Source organism: Pongo abelii, chromosome 3 (assembly GCF_028885655.2).
Source record: "Pongo abelii isolate AG06213 chromosome 3, NHGRI_mPonAbe1-v2.0_pri, whole genome shotgun sequence".
Lineage (NCBI taxonomy): Eukaryota > Metazoa > Chordata > Mammalia > Primates > Hominidae > Pongo > Pongo abelii.
Window position 1 is genome coordinate 132,356,056 of NC_071988.2, and position 20,734 is coordinate 132,376,789.

The window sequence follows — 20,734 nt, forward strand, 5'->3', positions numbered from 1 at the left end:
GTGGTTCCTTGAGTATAGCTCCTTGAGTAAAATTCCTTGATCTGAAGATCTGTGAACTAAAGAGCTAAAAAGCATGATCTTCTTTACCCACATACACACCCAACATACAATGATGGGACATAAATAAGATAACCGCTATAGACACTCCCATTCGAAGTGTGGAAAACAAAAGGCATATAAGAGTCACTGATCCATAGCAATTTTGAAATCTAGCTAGGCAAATATTGAATGCTTTTCACTAGTGCTCATTCCTACTGCTTCCTGGGAATGATTTTCTATGACTTTGGCTTAGACCTTTGAAGTTTTAGTTTTACCTTCGGAGCCAACTTATTTTTCCGTGAAAGGTAGCCTAGGTTTGCAGGTGTATATTTTTCCTAGTCTGGTTTCTGCCTGTAGGAATTTGGAAGTACAAAAGCCTCTTTACTTTTGTTCTCTTCAGTCCAAACTGTTGATGTTTCTAACAATTAAATACTCTTAAAAACTTTGGGAGTCTCCTGTGAATCTTACTGGGGTTAATTCCATTATACAAAAGCCACACCTGCAAATCTGTTTGAGATAAGCTCTGCTCTACTTAAAGCCTGTGGTGAGATTATTCTTAAGTTTCTCAGAAGCTCTAATGTGACTTGATGGTTCTCTGAGGTACAACCTTAGATATTTCTAAGGTCTTAGTAAAGGATTTTATAACCACATCCTTGGCTTCATTTTTATACCATGGTTGTCTGACATCTGGCAGTGTCTAGGTTTGATCATTGTCCAGAAGCCATTTCTTTATTTTAGCATTGTTTCCCATCTTGAGAGGCTAGCAATTTTCAAAGCCAACAAGTCTCAGCTTCTTTTGGTTTGACAATCTGTCCTTTAGCTTATCTTCTTCTCTGTCACATTTTACTATAAACAACAAGAAGAAACCAAGCAGCACCTTCCAAACTCTGACTGGAAATTTTTTACCTAGATCATCCATTTTATTAGATAAAATTTCCAGTTCCACAGTATTGCAGGTAACTGTATTGCTTAACTTTCTGCCACTATATTAAAACTATCCCCTTTTCCTCCAGTTTCTGATAATGTTTTCCTCAGCAGAAGCCTCCTCAGAGACGTCAGGCTTATTAATAATAGTCTATTGAAGACATTTTCAGCTTCCACTAACACTCTCTTCAACATCTTTCAGTTTCTGCCATTGCCTAATTCCAGTGCCTCTCCTATATATTTAAAATGTGTTAAAATGGCAGCAACTCACTTCCAAATATATTAGTTATCTATTCTTGTGTAGCAAATAACCACAAAACTTGATGACTCAAAACAACAATAACGATTTATTACCTCATTCCTGAATTTGACAGCTGCTTAGCTAAATGGTTCAGGGTGTCTCATGAGGTTGGATTCAAGATATTGGCTGAAATTGCAGCATCTAAAAATTTGGCCATGGCTGTAAATTCTGCTTCCAAGATGCTCCCTCACATGGCTGTTAAGTTCATGCTGGCTGTTGACAGGTAGCCTCAGTTCTTTACCACATGGACGTCTCCTTAGGGCTGTCTGTGTGTCCTCATGACATGGCAGCTACCTCCAGAGACAGTGATCAAAAAGAAAGCAAGGCAAAAGTTGCTGTATATTTTATGTGCTATCCTTGAATGGCACACATTGTTATTTCCACAATATTCTATTAGCTACATAGGGAAACTTCATGCATTGAAGAGGGGGTGGGGCATGACATTGCAGGAGAATGTGAATTATAGGAGCCTGGAATCATTGAGGCCATTGTGGAGGCTGACTACCATATTCACTGAAGTCTCTGATAATTTAATTTTGAGATGCTTCATCCCTTTTGGTATTAATTGATTTTTTGAAACCTAAACGGTACCCCTATGTATCATTAAGTTTTTATTGTAGTTTTAGTTCTGTATTTCAACCTCTTCAGATTTTTTTGAATTTTACTTCTGTCATATCAACAACACTCTTGAGCTTTGAATTATTAAGCATGCTAAGTTATAAAATTTTTGAAATCCAACTTATTAATAAAAATGTTGCTAAACACTTGTGTCTCCAGGCCTATACACACTTACAAAGTTCATAAAATAAGTACAAATATCTTTACCTGCACCATTATAGAAATGACACACACACTAAATTCACTTTTTTTTGTTAGATATAAATAGGAGTCCAGTTCCCCCATGCACTATGATAATATAGTCTACTAAGCAGTGGGCAACCCCAAGTTCACCAGGAACTCTTATATATTTTTTTAAAGACTGGATTAATTATACTGACAAAAACCTTAAGAAGTGAGTACTAAAGATTATAAGTTCTAAATTTTCTAATTTGGAAAACTGAAACTTATAGTCGAATTGCTATAGTTGTACACAAAATACTAGCCTCTGGCAAAATTATGAGGTAGGATAATGTCATCAAGAATAGAGACAATGTTGTTTTCTCCCCTTAGATTTAGCAAGGTGCCTTATTTCCAACAGATCTTTAACAAATATTTCTTAATTGATGAACTTGTTAATCAGTTATTGACAGATTATGCCCTGAAGTCTCTTGGTATCTGTATTAGTCAGTTTTCATGCTGCTGATACAGACATACCCAACACTGGGTAATTTACAAAAGAAAGAGGTTTAATGGACTTACAGTTCCACGTTGCTGGGGAGGCCTCACAATCAAGGCAGAAGGCAAGGAGGAACAAGTCACGTCTTACATGGATGGCAGCAGGCAAAGAGAGAAAGAGCTTGTGCAGGGAAACTCCTCTTTTTAAAACTATCAGCTCTCATGAGACTTATTCACTATCATGAGAACAGCATTGGAAAGAATTGCCCCCATGATTCAGTTACCTCCTACTGGGTCCCTCCCACAATAAGTTGGAATTCAAGATGAGATCTGGGTGGGGACACAGCCAAACCTTGTCAGTATCCAAGTCTTCCTTCCCCAAGGAACCTTCCCTTGGCACCCTAAAAATGCCCCCAGTGTTCCAAACTGAGAGTATTTTTAAATCTCCAACTATACATCAAACTTTGACTAATTCTGATAAGGAAGAAGTTGGACATTCTAATAAAATTTAGAGAGCATTTGTTGTCAATGCCTTAATCTATAATAGACTATCTAATGGTGTAGATTTCCTGATAAAGTTGACAAATAAATGAAAAGTTTGAGGCAAGCTTCTGGCTGCCTTGCAAACCATAATAATTGTCATTTCTTGATCTCTCAGTAAGGTCAGTCTTAGATGAACATGTTGATTATTTCATTCTTTACCAAACTTCTGGGCTTCCTGATGCTGGGATTCCAAAACTTTATTTCTTTTTAGCTGCCTTGCCATGAGTGATTCCCTTTCTTGTTCATCCAACTTAAGAAACTCCTCTTCAAATAAATAGCATTTCTGAGTTTTGTTAATAACCTTCTCATTCAGTCAGTCACATAAATTCAAAAACTTGAAGTTACCTGTTCTTTCTCTAAACCCTCTCATCCATTATTTGGTGGTCTTCCTCAGCTTTGTCTTCTTTTTTTCTCTACCAGAATCCCAGTTTAAACCCTTTAGTTTACTTCTTGTTGCAGTTCATCTGGCCACATATTCTTGGTCCATTAACTCACTAAAGCACAGCCTCTTTCCATTTATTCACTGCTCAGAAACCCCAATGGAAATCCCATCTCCTCACTGCCTACACAATAAACTCTGAACTTCTCAGCCTAGTTTTCTATGTCTGCCACATTCTAGCCACAGTTTAGCGTTCCAGACTTATCTTCCACTATTACTTCACACTGGATTATTCTTGGTTCACCAAACTCATCCTACATCTACCATCAAGTCTTCATTTTTTTTCTTTTCTTCTTTTTTTGTTTGAGACAGGGTCTCACTCTGTTGCCCAGGCTGGAGTGCACTGTTGTGATCTCGGCTCACTGCAATCTCCACCTCCCAGGCTCAAGTGATCCTCTCACCTCAGTCTCCAGAGTAGCTGGGATTACAGGCATGCCAACACACCCAGCTAATTTTTGTATTTTTTGTAGAGATGGAGTTTCACCACGTTGCCCAGGCTGGTCTCAAACTCCTGGGCTCAAGTGATCTTTCCACCTCAGCCTCCCAAAGTGCTAGGATTATAAGAGTGAACCACTGTGCCAGGCCTATTATCAAATCTTTACTATGCTTTTTACTCTGCCTGAAATGATTTTCTGATGCTTTCATTAAAACCCTGCCTGGCCGGGCATGGCGGCTCATGCCTGTAATCCCAGCACTTTGGGAGACCGAGGCAGGCAGATCACAAGGTCAGGAGATCGCGACCATCCTGGCTAACACAGTGAAACTCCGTCTCTACTAAAAATACAAAAATTAGCCGGGCATGGTGGCAGGTGCCTGTAGTCCCAGCTACTCAGGAGGCTGAGGCAGGAGAATGGCATGAACCCAGGAGGCGGAGGTTGCAGTGAGCCGAGATGGTGCCACTGCACTCCAGCCTGGGAGACAGAGTGAGACTCTGTCTCAAAAATAAATAAATAAATAAATAAAATAAAACCCTGACCATCTTTCAAAGCCAAAATCAAAAGAAATCTCAAACATGATGCCTTGATCCTCCCAGCTAGAAGTATTCTCAATCCTTTCTGAAAGTCTATCATACTTTGCACCACTCCTAAGGTATTCACTGAATTCTAACATAAATTTCAGTTATTTGCCTACATGATTTATCTCTTCTTGTGTATTTTAAGCATCCTGAGAGGATAGGTTATCATTCTATGTGTAGTAGTTAACACATCTGCCTTACTTAAAAGTGGTTCTTCCTGAGTTGGAATCATCATGAAATGAGTTGGCTAAGTATTATACATTGGTTTGGGGGTGCTGGGTAGGAGCACAGTATAATGTGGTTAAGAGAAAAACCTTTAGAGGTCAAATGATCCCAGATTTAAATTCAGTTTTACCAATTCCTTACTGAATGATCTTGGACAAATTAATCTCTTGGTACCTCAAGTTCCTGATTGGTAAAATGGGAATAACAATGCCTATTTCATAGATTTGTTTCAGAATTAAATGAGATATAAATTAGGTACAAAACACTTTTTTTTGAGACAGGGTTTTGCTCTGTCACCCAGGCTGGAGTGCAATGGCGTGATCACAGTTCACTGAAGCCTTGACATCCCAGGCTCAGGTGATCCTCCCACCTCAGCCTCCAGAGTAAGGAATGCACCACCATGCCTGGCTAATTTTTGTAGAGATTCGGTATTGCCATGTTGCCCAGGTTGGTCTTGAACTTCTGGGCTCAAGCAATCCGCCTGCCTCAGCCTCCCCAAGTGCTGGAATTACAGGTGTGAGCCACCGCACTTTGCCAAAACACTTATCTTAATAAATAATTATTATTTTCTTATCCTCTATTGTGCCTAGCACAGAGCCTTGTAATAGTGCTCAACAACTTTTTATTAAACAATTTAGAAAACAAAAACATATTATTAATTTTGATACATCTTAAATATGCACATGTATTTAACAATTAAGAAAAATCTTAGATATAACAAAGAGGATAGAAATGGCAGAGTAGAGTAAGGAAATAAGATGCTGGATTTTTTTAAGTGAGTGGGAAGAAATTTAATTTTTGACACAGACGGTGTCATCGTCTTAACAACAGAATATGCTGGGAGTTCCTTAATATTTTCTAATGGGAAAACTGGAAAAAGCCAATTACCTATTGTTAGTTCTACTAGTTCACATCTTAAATTACATATAAAAATATTTAAATACCGGAGCTTATGGGAGGCCTGGGCAGGCTTCAGATTCTCAGCCATTGGGGAATTTTTGTGCCGGACCACCCACTGCGAAAGTGAAAAGTTGGTACCTTTGCCAGTGTGGATATCTCTTCAAAGGAGTGCTCTAGGCTGTTGTAACCATTTCCCCCAGGAAGACTAAGAGGGGAAAAAATACATGAGCAATTACTGGACAAACACTGTCCAAGTTTCAAAGTAATAACCAAAGCTGTAATTAATGCCCTTAACATCACCACTCTCCTTAACCTAAATCTGTTTACACAGATTTAGGCTGGCTTATTTTGAGTCTGCTTCCTGTGGGGACACAAACTTATATGAATAAAGCTAGAATTTCAAGGTAAGTCACGCTATTTAGTTATAGTTTGTTTCAAATTTTTTTTTATTTTTAATCATCTTTCTCAAAATTGTCTTTAGAAACAAGTCATTCAAGTAGTAATACTAAAATGTCATTTACATTTGAAATTCTATTTCATTTTTGGGGGATAAACTTATAAAAGCAAAAGAGACATCCAAATAGTGGTAGGTTAAACCTGGAGAAGGTGTGGAAAGGTGCACCTAATCTTTACTCATAACGTTTACATTTTGTAAAGACTAATATTTAACATCTTTTATTTTAAAGATATCTTCTCATCTATAATTAGGAACAGTGTGAAAATCTAGTGTCTTGGACTAATGTAGAGCAGCTGTTTATGAAAGTGCCTGAAACATAATAGATCTTCAATAAATATTATTGTGTTGGCAAAAAAGCTTAACAGGTGTGGGTGTGTGTACACAACTTTCCTTCCTCACCCCCTCAATAATTCCCAGGCAGTGTTCGTAGAGGGCCACTAGAAGATGAAATTTTTCTACTTAAACATGAGCATCTGAGGATTCCAAAAGACTATCCCAAATCCTGGCTTCAAAGGCACTTTTTTTTGCTCTCTGGGTGAGAGACTATTTATGGGGGAGGGAGGGAACACTAGTCTATTGAATCAGGAAGTCTTTTCCAAGTGACAGAAACCCAATTTGAACCACCTTAGGCAAAACAGGAAATATGCTGACCAGAGTAGCAAAATCTCAGGAAGGGCATTTAACTGGACCTCCAGAATCATAGAGAGACAGCAGGACTCTCTCTCCCTCCAACTCTCATCCGTGCTTCTCTCTCAGTCTGTCTTACCAGAGACTGAAATCTTCTGCCCTGGGGAACCTGGGCTTTTGACAACTCATCTCTTCATCATGAAAAGGACTGCTTCTCTTTTCAAAATTGTCATTTGAAGATTCCTGTGGAAGGACACAAAAGGCAGCCAAGCTCACGTGCCTGCTCTTGTGGATACAGAGATATCAGTTCTAGAATTGGCAGCATCCATTAGAACTTATAGCACAAGTAAAGAGAAGAACAGGTTCCCCCCAAAGAGGACAGTTCTGTTTCCAGAAAGGGGGAAAGTGCTGGGCAGACAAAATAAGTGTTTCTAAGATTGTATTTTTAAAAACCATAATTATATTTACTAGATGTGAAATAAAGGTGTCTTTTTCAGTTGCTTTCGATTTTCCATAAAATGTTTTTCTTTGCCTTCTAGTGTTTATCTCATCTTTCTTCTGGTGCAAATGCTTTTCTTACACAGCATCACTAAGTCCTATCCCTTCCCTCCTCCAAATCTGCACTTAATATTTACTTCCTTGGACTTCAGGTAAAATTTGGTGAACTGATTACATTTGTTTCTCTCTGTTTTCCCCAGAGTGCTATGAAAGTGGCAGCAGAAAAGAAAAAATAAATAAATCCCCAAGTGCAGAGGAGGAGAGAGACCATAATAGATGAAAAGTGATGAAAAATTTGGGAATATAGAATGTAGGTGGTGTATTAATTATTGCAAAGCAACAGATTACCCCCAAACTTAGCACCTTAAAACAATAAATATTTGTTATCTCATCCCAGTTTTGAGGTTGAAGAATCTCACAGCAGTTTAGCTAGGTAGTTCTAGCTCAGAGACTCTCAGGAGGTTGCATTTAAGTTGTTTTCTGGGGCTGCCATTATTTGAAGAGCTGGAGAATCTGCTTTCAAGCTCACTCACATGGCTGTTGGCAGGAGGTTTCAATTTGTCACCATAAAGCTGCTCATGAAATACTAATTACAATGGAAAAAGCATAATGTTAATAGAGAAGCTAATAAATAACTTTTAAACATTAAAGTAATGAAGCAGACACCACCTTAAGTAATGCATTAACATAATCAAGTGTTGAAAAATCGCTATGTGTGCCTCCTGATATGACGCAGTAAGAACATGACAGCACTATGATATCCTGAATATCATAAAAAATATATAATCTGAATCTAATCATGCAGAAATGTCTCAAAGGGCAAGCTGTGAGATGCTATAAAATTACTGATCTCTAATCTTCAAACGTGTTAAGTTCATAAAAGTGTGTTAGGTGCTTTGATATGGTTATGGAAACACACAGGAGGGGCACGCCGACCTAACCTAATGCCAGAGTGTCAGGGAGGCCTTTCTCAAAGTAGGGACGTCTAATATGAGATCTGGAGTTAGCCTCAAAAAGGGTCAATGGGGGTAGAGAGAAGCAAGAAAGGAGTGAACAGGTCATAATGTACAAGACTAAGGAAAAAATTACTTGATCTTATGCCAACTGATATGTGTATATATACGTATATATACACAAAGGTACATATGTATATATGTGTATATTTTGTATTTATAAGTATATATATATAAAGGAGGTATGTGTATATATATATGTGTGTGTATATATCGTTTCCTTAGTATCAGCAAGTTGGCTGCTTTTCCTATCATGTCTAAAATGTCACATGTCAAACTGCCTTGACAAGTTGTCCATTGCTTTAGTGTAGGAAATGTGCACTGAAACACATGTGAAAGAGTAAAACGTCTTTACCTTTAATTGGCTCAGTTACTATAATCTCTTTTTCAATCACTACTCATAAGATAACTAGGAAATACTATTTTCATAGCACTTTTAATTTATAAGTCATATTTTCTAATTACATCAGCAGAAAGTGATACAGAAGACTAGCAATTCTTTGGTCCTGTCATATTGTGCCTAACTTGAGTCCTATTCTAGTTTTGACTCTGATACTCATTACTCAGGAAGCCTGAGGCAAGTTACTTCTGAGAATCAGTTTTCTTATCTGTCAAATAAGGAAATAATATTATCTACTTTATAGGATTGTTGTGAGAACTGATTGAGATAATATTAATATATAAAAGGCACTGGCACAGTTCCTGGCTCATAGAAAGTACTCAACAAACTATCTTCTGCATCACTGTATATTGTTATATTTAGAAATGGTTAAGAATAAAACAAAGGTAAAAAATGTTAAGAGTACTGTGAAAGCCTGGGTGCGGTGGCTCATGCCTGTAATCCCAGCACTTTGGGAGGCTGAGGCAGGCGGATCACCTGAGGTCAGGAGTTCAAGACCAGCTTCAACATGGAGAAACCCTGTTTCTACTAAAAATACAAAATTAGCCGGGAGTGGTGGTGCATGCCTGTAATCCCAGCTATTCGGGAGGCTGAAGCATGAGAATTGCTTGAACCTGGGAGGCGGAAGTTGCGGTGAGCCGAGATCACACCATTGCACTCCAGCCTGGGCAACAAAAGCGAAACTCTGTCTCAAAAAAAAAAAAAAAAAAAAAAAAAAGAGTACTGTGAAAATAATATTGACCCATTGCTTTATGAGAGTGTAGATAATTTTTAAAATTATAGTGACTGAGACAACCGAAGATAATGTGTCAAATCTGTTACCTTTTTGTGAGTTCCCAGTCATCTTCCCCCTTGGTTTCTGGAATCTCCAGCCATCTACCCCTCCCTGCAGTGCCGACCAGGACTAGTGGTTTTCCACTAGAGACTGGGGTCTTTGAAAGTCCTGCAGGCATTGCAAAACCCACTGCATCAAAATTCATTAAAATTTCTCTACCATTCAAGTCCCTATCATTTTATTTATTTGTTTGTTTATGTATGTATTATTTATTTATTTAGCACAATGAGGTGAAACTTTTTTTTTTTTGGTATATATTAAGAGTTACCAAATGTTCCATGGATGTTTCATCAAAGGTAACACCATTCTTCCCACGGTTTGCAGTGAAGTGTGTCTAGTTTGTTGTTTAGGTAACAGCTGGAAAGTAGAAGTGGATATGGTCAGTGTTCTAAGGAATATTCTACCACCCAGAAATTCATCAAAAATATGTGAAGCCTACTGGACAAAAATGAGCAGAAATAAAAATAACTATAACTTGTTCGGTCTGTGACCCTAATCAAAGTCTGATTGCGTTAAGTCTTTTTTTTTTTTTTTTTAACAGAGTCTTTCTCTGTTGCCCAGGCTGGAGTGCAATGGCGATATCTTGGCTCATTGCAACCTCCACCTCCTGGGTTCAAGCAATTCTCCTGCCTCAGCTTCCCAAGTAGCTGAGATTACAGGTGCCCACCACCACACCTGGCTAAATTTTTGTATTTTTATTTATTTTACATATATATATATATATATTTATTATACTTTAAGTTCTAGGGTACATGTGCACAACGTGCAGGTTTGTTACATATGTACACAGGTGCCATGTTGGTGTGCTGCACCCATTAACTCGTCATTTACATTAGGTATATCTCCTAATGCTATCCCTCTCCCCTCCCCCCACCCCACAACAGGCCCCGGTGTGTGATGTTCCCCTTCCTGTGTCCATGTGTTCTCATTGTTCAATTCCCACCTATGAGTGAGAACATGTGGTGTTTCGTTTTTTGTCCTTGCGATAGTTTGCTGAGAGTGATGATTTCCAGCTTCATCCATGTCCCTACAAAGGACATGAACTCATAATGTTTTATGGCTGCATAGTATTCCATGGTGTATATGTGCCACATTTTCTTAATCCAGTCTATCATTGTTGGACATGTGGGTTGGTTCCAAGTCTTTGCTATTGCGAATAGTGCCGCAATAAACATACATGTGCCACAATACACATACATGTGCCACAATAAACATACATGTGCCGAATAGTGCCTCAATAAACATACATGTGCAATAAACATATTAGTGCACAATAAACATACATATAAAGCAGCATGACTTATAATCCTTTGGGTATATACCCAGTAATGGGATGGCTGGGTCAAATGGTATTTCTAGTTCTAGATCCCTGAGGAATCGCCACACTGTCTTCCACTAATTTTTTGTATTTTTAATAGAGATGGGGTTTTGCCATGTTGGCCAGGCTGGTCTCAAACCCCTGACATCAGGTGATCCACCCGCCTCAGCCTCCCAAAGTGCTGAGATTACAGGCATGAGTGACCACACCCGGCCTGGGTTAAATCTTTTTTGTTGTTTTTGGATCAATATTTTTAATTTCTTAGGTTTTTTTGTCTCTAAGAATTAAAAAAATCTTTGTCCATAATATATTTTGATACACTATATTTTACTACAAATTGTGAGCAGTGAAATTTTAAAAAGCATAAAGTAAGGGAGAATTGGACATCATAATCCCTTAACTAGTAAAATGACTCTAGACAATTGCGAGCTGGAAACTTCTGTCATCTATGTGTCTCCCACCCTTTTATACTCCCCTTACCACACTAGATTTTTTAAAACTTCTTTATTTTAATAATATATTAGGAAATACTAAAATGTGTTCAGTATCTTATGAACCCTCATCATGATTCACCGTCCTAAAACTGCTCTGATGTAGGGAAGATGCCGGCAGTGTTGAAAAACATTATGATAGAATTTCTGCTAAAGAATTCTTTTACATGTCTAGTTTGTTGGGAAAAGGATTAGAAATTAATTAGAATTAATCTGAGATTTAATTTATGCCAATTCAATAGATTTTAATGTCTTTGAACTTTTATTTTTGTGAACAAAGATTTTAATTGTAACATTTGATCAACAGGCATTTATTGAACATCTACTCCATTACAAGGTATTGTGCCAGGCCACCACAAGAAGCTAAAAAAAAAAAGACCCACAAAATCTTAACTCATAATAAAACACCCCATATGGTAATTACCAAAGGAGTAATATGGATGAAAGTTAGTTTGGGAGTATGGGAGCAGTAATTGCTCAGAAATAAAATGAAAAAGTAAAAAGGGAGAGAGTTATGAGATTTAGAATTAACCTCTAAGTGAGATTTTGGAAGAAGATAGAAAGGAGAAGGAGGAGCCAAAGGAGGGTGAAATGTGGCAGCCCTTCTGTGGAATAAAAAATATGTTTCAACCAAGTTCTAATCTAATGAGTTGCAGGATGACAATGAAGGTGTTTCTCAATTGTACAAGGAAGAGAAATCACAATAAAATACTGCTGAGCCAATAAAAAGAGGATATAGCACAAGAAAAACAAATGCATTTATGTGAAAAGATATGTAAAGTTCAGTACATAAATTTTATAAACTGTTTCAGTGTTTTCTTGGAACACACAAATTTGACAATGTGTGTGAGTCCACAGATGGTAGTTTCAGGAGAGGAGGAGCTTTCATGGTGAGAATGGCAAACTGGAGATTTCCCACTTTGGTGGCCATAATGCCAACGGTCATATTGCCTGGGTGAAAGAAGCCTGCTCACTCACTCTCCCAGCCTCTCCAGCATGCAGTGGGGCTTTATTAAAGAGTGTGCACAGTCCTTTTTGTGCTCTGAAAAGACAAGCTATGCAATATTGCATGCTTTACTTATTCTACCAGAAATTTTTATTGTTCAATATTCATAAGTACAAATGGTTTACAGGTAGACTCTTGACTGAATAAAATAATGTATCATATCTGGAAAAGTGAATACTACAAACAATCTGAAGTCTTAATTCGAAAGAGAGGATAAGCAGGGCATAATCCAAGAGCAGCCAAAATTCTGGGGAGAGTCACCTGATGTAGAAGAAGGGCAATAATAAAAGAAGGAAATGAAGAAGGTAGAAAATAAAGGGAAGGTAAAGAAAAGGAATGGAGAGAGACTTCAATTTCTCTCATCCATGAAGCTGTGTTGACAGCTATTCCTAATCCACCATTCTCTGACAAGGCATTTTGTGTAAATGCAGTGTCCAGCAGAGACTTTGTGTTGCCAGGCTGCTCCAGCCACTGTGGCCTCATCCTCTCTCCACCTCCATGGTGGCACCCCACCCAGATTCCTTTCTTGTCAAACTTGTTTCCAGTCACCCAAGCCCTCTAGTCTGTGACCTCTTGGTCAAACTGTCTGTTACCCAGGACACAAATAGATTGAGGGTGTCAGATAACATGGTAATTTGGTGGGGGAGAAGAGGGTTTGAGTGAACACTGCAATACCCTTTAGAATACTCCTTTCCCCAACTACTCAAACCCTTAAAAGTAAATGCGCTTTCTCCACTTATGATTCTCTGTCTCTAAGTCACTGAAAAGCAACTGAGCGTGTGATTCACACTTCTTTGTATTTATTTGCTTCGATGCATTCATTGTCTCTCTAGAGCTAACTTAGTGGAACATTTGAGTCAATTCTATTTTTCTTGGGAGAGTGGAATAACATCAAGTTGGGTGCTGAAAAAGTTGAGCTGTATTGCTCTATAGGAATGACGTAGAGTATTGTGTGCACTGCAGTTAGAGCAGCGACACTACATGAAGTGATGAACACTCTGTAACCACATCTTAAACAGAAAGCCATTTTCTCTGAGAATGAACTGATTGGTGATGTCCAATTAATACACATACACAGCACTTGTCACATTGTTGATGCCTGCTGAGACTCCAGAAAGCCTTGTTTACTGCATGTCTCTGCTGCCACCCTCCATCCCCTGCCAGAAATTCTCAGGATCACTATACAGGCTGTGAACACACTGAAGCAGGAGCAGTGGCCTTTGAAGAAGCTAGGATGTGACCTTGAGAGTAATGCAACGATGCAGTGTTCTCAGCAGACATGCACACCACCACAGCCCCTTTCTCACAACCCTAAGTACAGAGATTTGAGTGAATGCTCTCAGCAAAATTTCTGTTTCAATAAACAAGTCAGAGGCAGGGTCCAAGTTGAGGTGGAGTGTGCCATCTGTTCAAAAAAAAATATGTGTGTATATATATATATATATATATATATATATATATATATATATATATATAGTGTTTGTGTGTGTGTGTATATATATATATACACTAAGAGGTTATAATGAGTCAGGCATGCATTTAAATAAAACTATTTTGTATAAGAAAAAAATAATCTTCTTAAGAGGTACAGGAATTGCTCGGCAGGTTGGTTGGCAATTTCTGAAAGCCCTAATAACATCACGTCTCCCTTTTGCTTGCAACCACCTTATCTCAGATTTTTCTTCAATGGGGGTGGGGGACGGGAGGAACAGAGGTTAGGCAGAGGGAGAGAGACAGAGATACAGAAACAGAATCATCTTCCTATTCAGGAATTTGCTCAGTGCCTGAGTCAGTAATGTTTCCAGGTGAGGGCACAGGAACTTAGGATGTACACTGTCTTGAATTCTTCCTTCAGCTCTGTTATCTTTTGGTAAATTCTGTATATTTTGACTGGGCACGTGGGCCTAGCACATAAGTCAGTGCAGACGTATCATTTTACTTTCCATTACTTATGTTTAAAGAAAAAACTAACAGGTCAGAGTCGGAAGGAGGCAGGGTCCAGACCAGTTGTGGGTGGGATCGGATGGGAGCCTAGGACTTCAGCGTGACCTCAAGCCAGGACTTCTGCGAAGTCTCAGGTCCGAGGGCCAGGTCGGGCGCCGGTTGCACCGCCCACCGCGCGCCTCCCCTCCGTCCCCAGGCCCTGGTCCGGGGCTCTTGCTGCCACTCCCAACCCACTGAGCCCTGCCTCCTGGGATCCCACCCCGGGCGCCAGGGATGGCAGCAGAGCGACCTTTCTCGGCCCTGTGGACAGCCGCTCCTCCTAGACTCCAGCTTTCCCCCACTAACTTTTATAAGAGATGAAAAGCTGTTCACACCTTCTCAAGTGTGAAAGAAAAGGAAATTCTCTTGTGTTAGAAGCCCTGAACCTCAAACTCCGCAAGGAGGACGGTTGACTCAGTCAACCCCCTTCCTCCAATCCCTCATTTGTCCTCCGCTTCCTGCGGCTGAACGGTCCTTGATAAGTGGCCTCCAGAAGATTCGGTACTTTGGGCCAGGGGCAAGGCTGGGGCTGCTCTAGGTGCAGAGTTCTCTATAGGTCCGCTCTCCCAGGACTGGATGGATGATTCATTTTTATACGTAACGTTTTACCCCAGTCTATAGCCACAGCTGGTTAATGTTCAACCCCCGGGCCTCGAGAGGCAGCTCCAAGGAGGCAGGCAGGCATGACCCATTCAAGGTATATGGTTGCTCGGGAGTGAAGGCGCGGAGGCCCGAGAAAGGGTGAGAAGGGATGTGGCGGGGGGCTCCTCCGGCCGTGGACTCCCTGGGTGGACTAGAAAAGGGCAAAGAAGTGGTCACATCTGTGGGCCAGCCTGGTGCGCGACCTTTGCAGGCGCAGCAGCAAGGCAGCGCCAGAGCTGAGCCCAGACCGCCCACGAGGAGGCCCGCCAGGCCCGGAGCAGCGGCGCGTGCGGGGGCGTCCCGAGCGCAGGCGCGAGGGCCCCTGCTTCGCCCCAGCTGGACCCCGCGGGCGGTCGGTGCAGCTCGAGCGTGTGGGCTGCGATGCCCTGCCTGAGCCTTCGGGCTAGGGATGCGGGCGGGAAGTGGGGGTGCGGCGGCAGCTGCAGATTAGATTCCGTTTTTTTTGGCCGGAGGGACGTGCAAACTTCGAGTGCCCGGGCCAAGAGGGCGACCCCGGAGGTGCATAGGTGGCCCTCCGGGTTCCCGCTTCTCCTAGTGCCTCTGAAAATACCGTCAGGGTAAAGGGAGACAGGCAGTAAGTCTTACCACCACCGCCCTTCCCCCATGTCATTGGCCAAAAACTGAACATTAAGATAAAGCAGCTGTTTTAGTCAATGGAAAGCGGTAGGGCGAGGTTGTACCCAAAACCCGGTTTAGACGGCTAATGAAGTCCTAGGAAAAGCCGCCCCGGGGGCACGTTCAGGTGGAGCGGCTGCACCTCGGGTCGTTCTAAGGGATGGGCTGCGTGGTCCCCACGGAATTCATGGGTCCAAAAGGTCCTAGTCACCTGTCCAAACATCCATCCCTTGGCGCATGGCGGATGACAAGATGGCCCGGCCACCCAGAGGAAGGAGGATCCGGGATGGGGAGCTTCGGCCGGGAAGCTGTAGCCCAGAGCTGCAGCCCAGCATTCGCAAGAGATTCTTCTTTTTTTTCTCTCGTGTTCGGAGAAACAGATAAACAAGACACCGCCTCATCAGATAAGAACGTCTCCTTCGATGTCACGGATTTCAAGAGGTAGCTGGAGAAACTGACGTCAGGAGTGTCCTGTGAATGAACATCGCCCGAGGCCTAGCACCCACAGAAGAAGGGTTCCATTTTACTCTACTTTGCTTGATATTATTTATTTTCTAACAAAGTGATCCGTAGTCTGCAACCTTAGGCTCTGACAGGCAAAACCCATTTCTTTGCCCTGGGGATGGCTTGCAGGGTCTCCACCTCTGTCCACTTTGGTGTCCTCTCTCTCCCTTCAGCTCCCCACCCCCATCCCCGAGCCCACACACAGCGGGGTGAAGCTGTCGGGGAGACTTGTGGGCAACCAAATGCAGGCACCCTCTGAAGAGACGCCGAGAAGGCCCTGCATTCGATCCGGGAGGACATAGAAAGATGCCATGAAGTTCTATTGGGTGCAGCAAGCCGCTCCCCACGCACACTCCCCTTGATACCTGCCCAGAGAAGCAGAAGCAGTTTCGAGGGCTGTTGACACAGGCAGAGAGGGGAAACGCGCCCAAGAATTGGGCTGCCACTGGTCTGGGTCCCAAGTCACATTCAATAAGCTGCCCACCGCTTTCTAGGGGACAGCAGTGGTGGTTCTAGGTCTCATCTTTCCAGAGCGACGAGGATAAAAGTTCCTGCCCAGGACTGTGTGCAAGGGGGCCCCGCACTGCTACGAACTGTCAGCGGAGGCAGAGAGGCTTTGCTGTTTCTGGAGAGAGGAAGCATTGGCAGAGGGAGTCTCGGGGCTGTGAGGAATCCACCCTCATGCCTTAGTGTGGGTACATCAGGTCCCAGCATCAGCGGGCCATTTCCTCAGTTGCATGAATGGAGGAAAAACAAAACAAAACAAAACAAAACAAAACAAAACAAAACCTTGGCTGTGGACAAAGAAAACAGGAGAGGGAGAGGATGGAGGAGAAAAAGAGCGCGAGGGAGGGCAAACACCTTAAACATTTTTTGCCGTAAGACTAGAAGAACTAGGTCTGGAAAGATCCATCAAAGTCCCAGGGTGCAGACACACACCCTGCCCAGGGAGAGCCCAGTGAGTCTGCACTTCTCTTAGTCCTTCTGAAGGAAGGAAATTTAAAAAGCACCTCTCACTACCACCAAAAAGTAAACACTTTTACCATGTAGTCATTACATGTTTTTGAATTTTTTTAATTGTAAGGAATTTAGATGGCTCTTATAGCCATTCTTCTGCAGAGTAACTTAAGCTTCAAATAGCTCCTGTTTTCCACAACTGCCACTGAATTGTTAGCAATGTATTGTTACAAAAGGAGTAGAAATGACTTTTAAAGGTAATTAAGTATAATTAAATGTGTCTTCAATGGGGTATTTCATTTCTTGCAGGATTTCTCTACTCTTCAAACAAAATCTAAAATCAACATTTACATTTTAAAAATGCATAAAATACTCAGCACAGAAGTGAATGAAGTTATGCATCCCAAACACAGTAAATTCTGCTTTCTATCTTTTCAGAGAGTCAGTCAACAATGGGAAGTCCTCCCTTTGGGGAGGGGGCAGAGAAGGGTGGGAGGGGGCAGAGAAGGGTGGGAGGGGCTAAGGGTGATAAATTTTTAAGATTAGACTAAAATTTCCCTGGGTTCATCTGCTAGAACCTGAAAAGGTTAAAGCAGTTACGTGTTTACAATGGCGTTTCTAATTAACCCCCTTAAAAAAAAACAAAAACTCGAATTACCATTTTCTCAAGTTCAGTTAAAGAAATTGTTTGGGAGGCTGGGGAAGAAAACTATTTTTAAAAAAATTCCTTCTGAAAATCTGCTACCAGAAATTCCTCTCGTTTACTTCCAGACTTCTTCAGTCAACCACGTTTCTTGCTTCCTGGTGTGCTTAGATTAACTGCAGTTCGTCAGGGGGTTTATAAATCAATCAATAGGGAGTCTATATTCATAAAGGCCTCTGATCTAATTACACCCCCTCCTTTTTTCCCCCTCTCTAAAAAAGTTAAGTCGCGGAGCCAGGGACTCCCAGGGTAGCTCCGTCGACTGTGGGCGGCTGGAGGCTGGGGAGTCCCGGCGACGGCGGCGGGGGCGTCCGTGGATTAGGATGTGGATTGCAGGACAGACCTTTGTTTGGTCACATTCGCGACAGGGATTGGGGGAAGGGTCGTCCTCCTTCGAGATCACGCTGGATTTTTATAGACTTGCCTTAAAAGGGCTCACTCTTAACAGGGTTAATTTATAAGGTTTTCGAGGAATATTAGGACTTTTAAGACGCTGTTTATATTTTTCCATTAATTTTTTTGTTACACTCCTAACCCGCACTCCTACACCCCCGGGCTTCAGCACCTAATAGAAAGGGGGTGAGGGTGGGAGAAAAAGCAGGGCAAGGAGGCGAAGAGAATTGCCTGCTAATCAAACTACTTATTCGGCCCAGGCTCTCCAACATGGTTTTAAAAATTAAATTTCTAACCAAGTCGTAAACACTAAAACTCAGATTTAGGAATTGGGAGGAAGTAGAGACAATCATGGGCTGCATACACCTTTTCCCAGGTCTCCACTAATCTGAAATCGGTATTAGCGGAATGAAGAATTTGGGGCCTTGGAAATTTTTAAAGAGGTTTACTTTTTTTTAAAAAAATAAAACAAAACCCGAGGATAGGCCAAAGATACCGAGAGAAGAAAATGTGCCTGCGAGTAACAGGTGAGAGATGGAAGGGGGTGGCGGGGAGAAAGCCCCCAGACGGCGGATCGCCTGCGCGGGGTTCCTGCCCCAGGCCTGGCGAACATCTGAGCGCTCAAGGAGCCGGGCGGCAGTGCGCTGAGGCCAGTGAGGCCTGGGCGCCTCCGGGCCCAACCTCGAGCTCGCCATTTTTGAACCCAAGCGGGGAAGGTTGGTGCTCATGCTATAGATTATGTTAAAGGTTTCTTTAAGCACTTTAATACACAACTAGCTCAGAAATCATTAAGAGACCTAGAGAAGGAGAAAAAATACCCTCACACTCACCGGTAATAAGTGTTGACATGCAGCAAAAATCGATTGAGTGGAACCGAGGTGGTGGATGCAGCGACGGCTGGAGGGGGACCCGCGCAGGGGCGGGAGGGGCGAGGGGACTGACTGCACCGGCTCTGGGAGCTAGGTTTCTCTCGCTGGATGGGAAAAGGAGGTGCGGAAAGGGGCAGGCGGCCTGCGGGCTAGCGGGGATGAGAGTTGTGGGGAGAAGGGAGGAGAGAGTAAAATTATTCCTTTTGGAAGTCCAAGGGAAGGGAGCTGAGGTGAGAGAAATGGCCTCTCTTAGGTCCCAAGTCTCCGCCCCCAGCCTGCACCACTCAAGTCGGGGAAGTGACAACTCTTCCTAAACCTCGACTTCCATTTTTTGTTTCCTGCGGATTGATTGATCTCCTCGCGTTGTTCTAGTTCAGCAACCAAACTAGGCCGAAGTACACCTCTTCCACCCAGAGCTCCCAAATCACTCACCAACCTGCAGGAGACCTAAATCCTCCGGGCAGGTCTCGTTAGCGCTTCCAGCCCCCATCCCCAAATCCCCTCTTCTAGCTCCTTCCTTCCCCTCCCGCCTTTGCCCCTCCCCGCCCCCTACTAGGCTGAGAGGAGGAGAGGCCGGGACCGCTGGGCCCTGCGGCTCCAGAAGCCAAAGTCCGCCCGTGGGGACAGTTTTCCTCTCCACTGCTCTCAAGTGAACAACATGGAGGGAGGTGACCCTCGTCCAAAGAAAGGGCTTTTATCTGCCCACCACTGCTGCGTGATCCCTTCGCAAGTCGGAGGCAGAGCTTTAAAAAGAAAGAAAGTTAGTGTGCGTTGAGCACTGATCTTAAATCGGGGACATTATCTGCGATCTCTTTAAATGGCAGCAGCAGTTTCTTGCAGAACAAAGACTCAGTGTTTGAGCTCCAAAAGCTTCTAGGTAAAGTTTCATTCAGATGAAAGCAACTAAGGCGAGAAAACAATGATATTCTCGGCTCCAGAAAATCGGCGGTTACTTTTTGCTGTAAGTTCCCCAGCGTGGTGTTTGTTCTCGCCCACTCTGGTTGTGCGCGGGGTTGACAAGCATAACAAAAGATCTCAGCACATCCCTCCCCCCACCTCCACGACGACCCTCCTAGCGCCACGAGGATGAATTCTCTGGGACTAAGTGGTATTTGTTTCTATTTGTTATGAAATCAAATTTCACATTTTTTTTTTTAAGCTGAAAATCGCGGATAAAGAAGGATCGGGTGCTTAAAGTTCATTTAAACACTCACACCGAACTCATTCCCTGTTTAGATGTCAGAGGATGGCAGGGAGGGCCAGGGCTGTAATTCATCTTGATTTGCTTCATTGTCCTGCAGTTTGCAAACTATAATCCTGTATAATTTCAGGAACAAGCAGGTTTAGAATTAATGGGTCAATATTATTTAAAACAAAACACCGGGAGCATGACCTTTGCCTCAACTACATATTGCTCTACAAGACTCAGGAAACTCCACTCTAACCTCTCAACCCCTGGGTTCTTTGAGAAACTGAAGGGCTGTAGTTATTAGAAATCGTCTTTGTTTCTTTTAATGTCTCCAAAGGATTTGGAAATAGTAATGCAATATAACATGAAGGATCTCTCTACTTAAGCCTGAAAGATAAACGTGGAGGCCTAAATATTTTGAACTGGAGATGTTTCCCTGTAAATTTATTATAGATGTATTCCTCCTGAGAGAAATGCATATAAACTATACATGTATACATGCACAAATATTTCTCCAGAACAATTTGCTAGAGGTGTAGGTTTCCCCGTAAA

At 42.2% G+C, this 20,734-nt stretch overlaps 1 long non-coding RNA gene across 1 annotated transcript; it reads right to left on the reverse strand.

Annotated features, from left to right (window-relative positions):
* Positions 1-6,916: 6,916 nt before the first annotated feature.
* Positions 6,917-19,106, reverse strand: LOC112133158 (uncharacterized). The gene is made up of 4 exons (XR_002914834.1): positions 18,955-19,106; positions 9,760-9,848; positions 7,607-7,829; positions 6,917-6,988 (listed from the first exon to the last, which is right to left on the reverse strand). It is a non-coding gene; the product is annotated as an uncharacterized LOC112133158 (long non-coding RNA).
* Positions 19,107-20,734: the final 1,628 nt, after the last annotated feature.